This window comes from Telmatherina bonti, assembly GCF_933228915.1.
Source record: "Telmatherina bonti genome assembly, chromosome: 24".
Classification (NCBI taxonomy): domain Eukaryota; kingdom Metazoa; phylum Chordata; class Actinopteri; order Atheriniformes; family Telmatherinidae; genus Telmatherina; species Telmatherina bonti.
In genome coordinates this window covers 2870229-2880408 of record NC_136633.1, presented here as the reverse complement: position 1 = coordinate 2880408, position 10180 = coordinate 2870229, and positions in this window count along the sequence as shown.

The following is a 10180-nucleotide window of genomic DNA, read 5'->3' as shown; positions in this document are numbered from 1 at the left end:
TGCAGTGTCATCCCAATCAACCTGCTGAATCCAGATGTGAAATTGGAGCACACAGACAAGGTACTTGTGATGTACAATAAGTCAAAGTTGTGTCCATTAGGCAAATGCAAAGTTAAGATGAAAAATCCAAGAAATCAGAAAAAGTACAGAGTTGAGTTTCAAGTTGTTGGAGAAGAATGTAAAACACCTCTACTTGGCCGCAGCGCAAGTGAAGCGATGAAACTCATTCAGGTCCAATACGACAACATCTATGCACTCGACAGTATTGTGACAAAAGAACCAGTGACTAAAGACATTTGGCAGTTAGAAGAAATAAAGACTGAGTTTCAGGACGTGTTTATTGGTGACGGCTGCTTGCAAGGTGAATATAAACTGGAAATAGACACAACAGTGCAGCCTGTCAAACTTCCTAAACGTAGAGTCCCTGTGTCAATGATGAAACCACTCAAAGAGGAACTCGCAAGTCTCGTGGAGAGAGAGATAATAGCGCCTGTGGAAAGCAGCACCGAGTGGATCAGTGCCATGGTGTCTGTACAGAAACCCAGTGGCAGACCAAGAATTTGTATTGACCCGAGACCACTCAACAAAGCTTTAAAGAGAAGCCACTTTCCACTTCCGACAATAGACGACATTCTACCAGACCTGGCAGAGGCAAAAGTCTTCACTGTGTGTGACGTAAAGCATGGCTTCTGGCATGTGAAACTAGATGATGAGTCGACCTACCTCACAACATTCGCAACTCCCTTTGGTCGATTTCGGTGGCTGAGAATGCCAATGGGCATCAGTCCAGCGCCTGAAGTTTTTCAACGGAAACTAACACAGGCCCTAGAGAACTTGCCAGGCACCTACATTATTGCGGATGACATCTTGATCACAGGAGAAGGTGACACAAAAGAGGATGCAATCAGAGATCATGACAAGAACTTGAGATTTTTTCTGAAAAGATGCAGAGAAAGAAACATTAAGCTAAACGCAGACAAACTAAAGCTCAGGAAACAAGAGGTCCCATACATTGGCCATTTACTCACTGCAGAAGGTCTTAAAGTTGACCCAGAGAAAGTGTGTGCCGTCACTGAAATGCCTGCACCTACAAACGTGAAAGGTGTTCAAAGACTAGTAGGACTGGTGAACTATTTGTCCAAGTTTTATGAGCACCTGTCAGATGATTGTGAGACACTAAGACAGCTCACACACAAAGAGAGTCTCTGGGAATGGACAGATGTGCAAGAAAAAGCATTCCAAAGAATCAAAGACAAGATAACACAAGTGCCAGTATTGAAATACTACAGCCCAGAACAAGAGTTGACATTACAGTGTGATGCAAGTGAAACGGGGCTAGGAGCAGCTCTGACACAAGAAGGCAAACCAGTAGCATATGCCAGTCGAGCTTTGACAATGACAGAAAGAGGCTATGCACAAATCGAAAAAGAATGTTTGGCTATAGTCTTTAGCATGGAAAAGTTTCACCAATATACCTATGGCCGACCAGTCAGAGTTCAGTCAGACCACAAGCCTTTGGAGAACATCATCAAGAAACCACTGATAAATGCTCCTAAGAGGCTTCAACGCATGTTACTGAGATTACAGAAGTATGATTTAAACATCATTTATGTTCCTGGACGTGACATGCTACTCGCGGATACGTTGAGTAGAGCCTACCTACAAAACGCCAACAAAAGTCAGACTGAGTTGGAGACTGAATGTGTCAACATGGTGGACTATGTACCCATCTCGGCTGAAAGAATGGACAATATCTGTAGAGCAACAAAAGCAGACCCAAAACTACAGACTCTGATCAAAACTATCCAACAAGGGTGGCCAAAAGATAAAAAAAGATATACCTGTTGAAATAACGAACTATTTCTCTTTACAGGATGAACTGAGTACCCAAAATGGACTGGTCTTCAGAGGCGAGAGAGTTGTGATCCCAGACTCACTCCAAAAGGATATAACACAGCGGATTCACTCTTCTCACCTAGGCTGCTACAGAGGGATGCCTCAGGAGGGCCAGAGACTGTGTTTATTGGCACGGGATGAACGACCATATCAAAAAGCATGTTGCTAAATGTGACACCTGTCGTTCTGTGGACACAAAACAACAAAAAGAGACACTAGAACCACATGAGATCACTACGAGACCGTGGGCTAAAGTCGGAACAGACTTGTTCACGTTTGACAACAAAGAGTACTTAGTGACAGTGGATTACTACTCCAATTTCTGGGAGGTGGACTACTTGTCAGATACAAGGTCAGTCACAGTTATTCGGAAATTAAAAGCTCACTTTGCACGCCAGGGTATTCCGGACATTGTCATTTCAGACAACGGACCCCAGTTCAGTTCTGCTGAATTTTCAAATTTCAGTCGCAAATGGGAATTCAAGCACAAAACTTCCTCGCCTGGCTATCCGCAAAGTAATGGCAAGGCGGAATCAGCTGTTAAGACTGCCAAACGGCTGATGAGGAAGGCAAAACTGGCTGGAGAGGACCCATATCTAGCCATTCTGGATCATCGCAACACCCCAACTCAAGGTTTGGACACAAGTCCTGCACAAAGACTCTTAAGCAGGAGAACAAGGACCCTTCTACCAGTCAGAGACAGTCTACTCGTGCCCAAAGTGACCAACAATAGGTCAGGACTCATAAAGAACCGAGAGAGACAATCTAAATACTACAACCGAACAGCAAAGGACATGGACTCACTACAGCCAGGTGATGTTGTGCGTGTGCAACCTTTTGGTACAAACACCTTATGGAGTAAGGCTACAGTGAGTACTCCACTTGGTAACAGATCCTATGCTGTTGAGCTGGACTCAGGCAGTGTTCTCAGACGGAATCGCCGCCATCTGAGAAAAGCCGTGGGAACTCAACCGGACATGTCAGAACAATCCAAAACCGAGACAAAGCGCAATCCAGTGTCCCAAAACACTGAGAGCCCAGTAACTACAACGAGGTCGGGACGTGTGGTACAGCGTCCAAAACACTTGAATGACTTTGTTTGTACTTAGCTTCAGAGAAGAAAAGAAAAAAAAAAGGAAAAAAAAAAAGAAAAGGGAGAGAAAAGTGGACTGAAGTTTAAGTAACATTTATTTTTGACAAAGGATAATATGGTTATGTTCAGAAAAATAAGCTAAAGCTATATTTGTGTTTACATTGTTTAGAAAAAAAAATGCATTGTGAAAATGTATTGAATCTTTGTTTGCACTAGGAGCTATAGAAGCAGCTATTGGAGAAAAAAAAAGAAGGAAAAAAAGTACTGTTTTAAAAGAAAATGTTAATTTGAAATTTTGATTTAGTATAACAAAGAATACTTTTTGTTTAAAAGAAAAGGGATGTAGCAATGAGAATTGCATGTTTGTTTTTTGTTCCTACCCGGACGGAATTAAGGGATGCACACAGTTGAATAATGTGCGTGCCGTGTTGTGAAGACAGCCTGTTAATAAAAGTTCCCCGTGAGCAGGGGTAATGCTCAACCGTACAGTTTGTAGAGTCACTGAGAGACAGAACGAACTGAAACAGAGAGGACCAGACCGACGTGAAGAAGAAAACTCTGTTTCCTCCACCTGCCAGTTAAACATGGAGACCAAACTATGGCTGTTTTGGGTTTTTATTGTGTCTTATGCAAGTATCCTGCAGAAATCCACTGCAACAATGGACGCAGTATGAACACCAGACGAGGCAGAGGACCCTTAATGCCATCGCTATGGATTTACCCACAATGCAACGCTACGCCACATGCAGGAAGGGACTTGGTTTGTAGTCCACTTCCTGGATTTGGTCCGCTTGAAACGGACCAAGACCTGCGTTTGTAGGCGGACCGAATCGGTTCTTTGGTCCGAATCAGAATTCGTTTCGTTTCACATTTCCCCAAACGAAGCGACTTTCCGAGCAAACGGACTCGGATTCGGATCTAAACGGCTGATGTGGACGTGTCCTTAAAAGAAACAACAAATGACCACAAAGGCTTCCACAAATGTCCCAAAAATGATTTGACAGAAACTACATGAAATAAAACCGTCTGTAAAAGTTTGAAAGAAGGAAAAATAAAGTGTCTTTGGGAAGAAAACCAACCTGAAAGTAAACACAACATTGTCCATAAGCTGCTGAAAAGATAGAAAACTATGAGGGTGAAAATGAAAAGAAAAGCTGCAACACAAAGAGACAAGGACAAATAAACCTGTTGGATTCAGTGTTTGAGGAGCTGCAGGTCTCATCACGCGTGCAGCCGCCACGTCCACGCTGTTTGTGTTCCAGGCAGACCAGCTGTGTTCAGGAGGATGAATGGGATGTTTCAGCTTGCCTTGACAAGCCGCCACTCATTAGCACACATACACACACTTCAGAGTCAGAAATGTGTCTTCTGACCGTCTCCACGAGCCCCAGACTCACTTTCAACACAAATATGACAGCAGTACTTCCTGTAGAGCTGCAGTAGTTTTACTGTAACCATGGTAACTGTTATCTGGAAACTCTGCACTTTATTCCCTCCATTAAAAACAAAACAAAGCTCGCTCGACCCTCCTCACTGCCTCCCCCCACACAGATAAGAGTGTGTGTTCATACCTTCAAACCACATGACCCACATTTTAACTTGCATGCTCTCTCTCACCTCTGAAGCAAAGCATGTTGACCTCGCTCGTCCCGCGTCATGTATGTTCTGTGTTTGAATCTGAGTGTATTCTGAAGAAAAAACACAAATTTAAACTCAGTCCTCCCTCTCCCAGTCTCCCCTCCCTCTTTCTAACACAATAGGAAGCCTATCCTCACTCAGATGAATCCTTGCTCGACCCCATCTCCCTCCGTTCCTGCACCAATTCTTCATTTCTAAGTCATTCTGACTCATTTTCATTTAAACTCATTTCTGCATTATTTTTCCTCATTTTTTTTCACCACTATTCCCAGTCTGGCTCATAAACACTGTTTTAAAGTTACACTGTGAAACTAAACTGGCTTTTTATCAGCAAAAGTCAAGTATCACTTTCATAAATATCTCATAGCTCTCATAGTTCTGTGTTTTCCAAATAGAGCACTTCGCTCTCAGACTGCAGGTTTACTGGTGGTTCCCAGAGTCTCAAAAAGTACTATGGGATAGTTGCATTTCTCCTCCAGTCTTATGGAACCAGCTTCCATATATATATATATATATATATATATATATATATATATATATATATATATACATATATATATATATATATATATATATATATATATATATATATATATATATATATAGGGTGCAAGATACTGGCAAGAATCGTATATATTATCTATAACTATTAAGATTTTACTGACAACATCTTAACAAGAATGAAGTTTCCATTTAGTCTGGGTACACAATCTTTATTTCAACCATAGAGAAATAAGGAGCTTGTGAACTGATACGGCACCTATAATGAAACAGTCCAAGAATCTCAGGTGTTGGCAGAACAACTACAATTCTTTCACATAATTTTTATTTCTATTAATGCATCTAAGGCATTTCTATTATTTCTATTGACTGGTAGAATTTATAGAAGTAATTCTGAGAATTTAGCTCTCCACAACAATATTCCAGTTTATATGAGACATGAACAATATTCCAGTTTATATGAGACATGAACAATATTCCAGTTTATATGAGACAAGAACAATATTTCCAGTTTATATGAGACATGAACAATATTCCAGTTTATATGAGACATGAACAATATTCCAGTTTATATGAGACATGAACAATATTCCAGTTTATATGAGACAAGAACAATATTCCAGTTTATATGAGACAAGAACAATATTTCCAGTTTATATGAGACATGAACAATATTCCAGTTTATATGAGACATGAACAATATTCCAGTTTATATGAGACATGAACAATATTCCAGTTTATATGAGACATGAACAATATTCCAGTTAATATGAGACATGAACAATATTCCAGTTTATATGAGACATAAACAATATTCCAGTTTATATGAGACATGAACAATATTCCAGTTTATATGAGACATGAACAATATTCCAGTTTATATGAGACATGAACAATATTCCAGTTTATATGAGACATGAACAATATTCCACTTTATATGAGACATAAACAATATTCCAGTTTATATGAGACATTAACAATATTCCAGTTTATATGAGACATGAACAATATTCCAGTTTATATGAGACAAGAACAATATTCCAGTTTATATGAGACATTAACAATATTCCAGTTTATATGAGACATGAACAATATTCCAGTTTATATGAGACATTAACAATATTCCAGTTTATATGAGACATTAACAATATTCCACTTTATATGAGACATTAACAATATTCCACTTTATATGAGACATTAACAATATTCCAGTTTATATGAGACAAGAACAATATTCCAGTTTATATGAGACATTAATAATATTCCAGTTTATATGAGACATAAACAATATTCCAGTTTATATGAGACATAAACAATATTCCAGTTTATATGAGACATGAACAATATTCCAGTTTATATGAGACAAGAACAATATTCCAGTTTATATGAGACATAAACAATATTCCAGTTTATGAGACATGAACAATATTCCAGTTTACATGAGACATGAACAATATTCCAGTTTATATGAGACAAGAACAATATTCCAGTTTATATGAGACATGAACAATATTCCAGTTTATATGAGACATTAACAATATTCCACTTTATATGAGACATGAACAATATTCCAGTTTACATGAGACATGAACAATATTCCAGTTTATATGATACATTAACAATATTCCACTTTATATGAGACAAGAACAATATTCCAGTTTATATGAGACAAGAACAATATTCCACTTTATATGAGACATGAACAATATTCCAGTTTATATGAGACATTAACAATATTCCACTTTATATGAGACAAGAACAATATTCCAGTTTATATAAGACAAGAACAATATTCCAGTTTATATGAGACATGAACAATATTCCAGTTTACATGAGACATTAACAATATTCCACTTTATATGAGACATGAACAATATTCCAGTTTACATGAGACAAGAACAATATTCCAGTTTATATGAGACAAGAACAATATTCCAGTTTATGAGACATGAACAATATTCCAGTTTATATGAGACATGAACAATATTCCAGTTTATATGAGACATAAACAATATTCCAGTTTATATGAGACATTAACAATATTCCAGTTTATATGAGACATGAACAATATTCCAGTTTATATGAGACAAGAACAATATTCCAGTTTATATGAGACATTAACAATATTCCAGTTTATATGAGACATGAACAATATTCCAGTTTATATGAGACATTAACAATATTCCACTTTATATGAGACATGAACAATATTCCAATTTATATGAGACATAAACAATATTCCACTTTATATGAGACAAGAACAATATTCCAGTTTATATGAGACATGAACAATATTCCAGTTTATATGAGACATGAACAATATTCCAGTTTATATGAGACATGAACAATATTCCAGTTTATATGAGACATTAACAATATTCCAGTTTATATGAGACATGAACAATATTCCAGTTTATATGAGACAAGAACAATATTCCAGTTTATATGAGACATTAACAATATTCCAGTTTATATGAGACATGAACAATATTCCAGTTTATACGAGACATTAACAATATTCCACTTTATATGAGACAAGAACAATATTCCAGTTTATATAAGACAAGAACAATATTCCAGTTTATATGAGACATGAACAATATTCCAGTTTACATGAGACATTAACAATATTCCACTTTATATGAGACATGAACAATATTCCAGTTTACATGAGACAAGAACAATATTCCAGTTTATATGAGACAAGAACAATATTCCAGTTTATGAGACATGAACAATATTCCAGTTTATATGAGACATGAACAATATTCCACTTTATATGAGACATAAACAATATTCCAGTTTATATGAGACATGAACAATATTCCAGTTTATATGAGACAAGAACAATATTCCAGTTTATATGAGACATTAACAATATTCCAGTTTATATGAGACATGAACAATATTCCAGTTTATATGAGACATTAACAATATTCCAGTTTATATGAGACATGAACAATATTCCAGTTTATATGAGACATTAACAATATTCCACTTTATATGAGACAAGAACAATATTCCAGTTTATATGAGACAAGAACAATATTCCAGTTTATATGAGACATTAATAATATTCCAGTTTATATGAGACATAAACAATATTCCAGTTTATATGAGACATAAACAATATTCCAGTTTATATGAGACATGAACAATATTCCAGTTTATATGAGACAAGAACAATATTCCAGTTTATATGAGACATAAACAATATTCCAGTTTATATGAGACATGAACAATATTCCAGTTTACATGAGACATTAACAATATTCCACTTTATATGAGACATGAACAATATTCCAGTTTACATGAGACATGAACAATATTCCAGTTTATATGAGACAAGAACAATATTCCAGTTTATATGAGACATGAACAATATTCCAGTTTATATGAGACATGAACAATATTCCAGTTTATATGAGACATGAACAATATTCCACTTTATATGAGACATTAACAATATTCCACTTTATATGAGACATGAACAATATTCCAGTTTATATGAGACATGAACAATATTCCAGTTTATATGAGACATGAACAATATTCCACTTTATATGAGACATAAACAATATTCCAGTTTATATGAGACATTAACAATATTCCAGTTTATATGAGACATGAACAATATTCCAGTTTATATGAGACAAGAACAATATTCCAGTTTATATGAGACATTAACAATATTCCAGTTTATATGAGACATGAACAATATTCCAGTTTATATGAGACATGAACAATATTCCAGTTTATATGAGACATGAACAATATTCCAGTTTATATGAGACATTAACAATATTCCACTTTATATGAGACAAGAACAATATTCCAGTTTATATGAGACATTAACAATATTCCAGTTTATATGAGACATGAACAATATTCCAGTTTATATGAGACAAGAACAATATTCCAGTTAATATGAGACATGAACAATATTCCAGTTAATATGAGACATGAACAATATTCCAGTTTATATGAGACATAAACAATATTCCAGTTAATATGAGACATGAACAATATTCCAGTTTATATGAGACAAGAACAATATTCCAGTTTATATGAGACATAAACAATATTCCAGTTTATATGAGACATAAACAATATTCCAGTTTATATGAGACATGAACAATATTCCAGTTTATATGAGACATGAACAATATTCCAGTTAATATGAGACATGAACAATATTCCAGTTTATATGAGACATAAACAATATTCCAGTTTATATGAGACATGAACAATATTCCAGTTTATATGAGACATGAACAATATTCCAGTTTATATGAGACAAGAACAATATTCCAGTTTATATGAGACATTAACAATATTCCAGTTTATATGAGACATAAACAATATTCCAGTTTATATGAGACATGAACAATATTCCAGTTTATATGAGACATGAACAATATTCCAGTTTATATGAGACATGAACAATATTCCAGTTTATATGAGACAAGAACAATATTCCAGTTTATATGAGACATGAACAATATTCCAGTTTATATGAGACAAGAACAATATTCCAGTTTATATGAGACATTAACAATATTCCAGTTTATATGAGACATGAACAATATTCCAGTTTATATGAGACATGAACAATATTCCAGTTTATATGAGACATAAACAATATTCCAGTTTATATGAGACATGAACAATATTCCAGTTTATATGAGACATGAACAATATTCCAGTTTATATGAGACAAGAACAATATTCCAGTTTATATGAGACATGAACAATATTCCAGTTTATATGAGACATGGACAATATTCCAGTTTATATGAGACATGAACAATATTCCAGTTTATATGAGACAAGAACAATATTCCAGTTTATATGAGACAAGAACAATATTCCAGTTTATATGAGACATGAACAATATTCCAGTTTATATGAGACATAAACAATATTCCAGTTTATATGACACATGAACAATATTCCACTTTATATGAGACATTAACAATATTCCAGTTTATATGAGACATGAACAATATTCCAGTTTATATGAGACAAGAACAATATTCCAGTTTATATGAG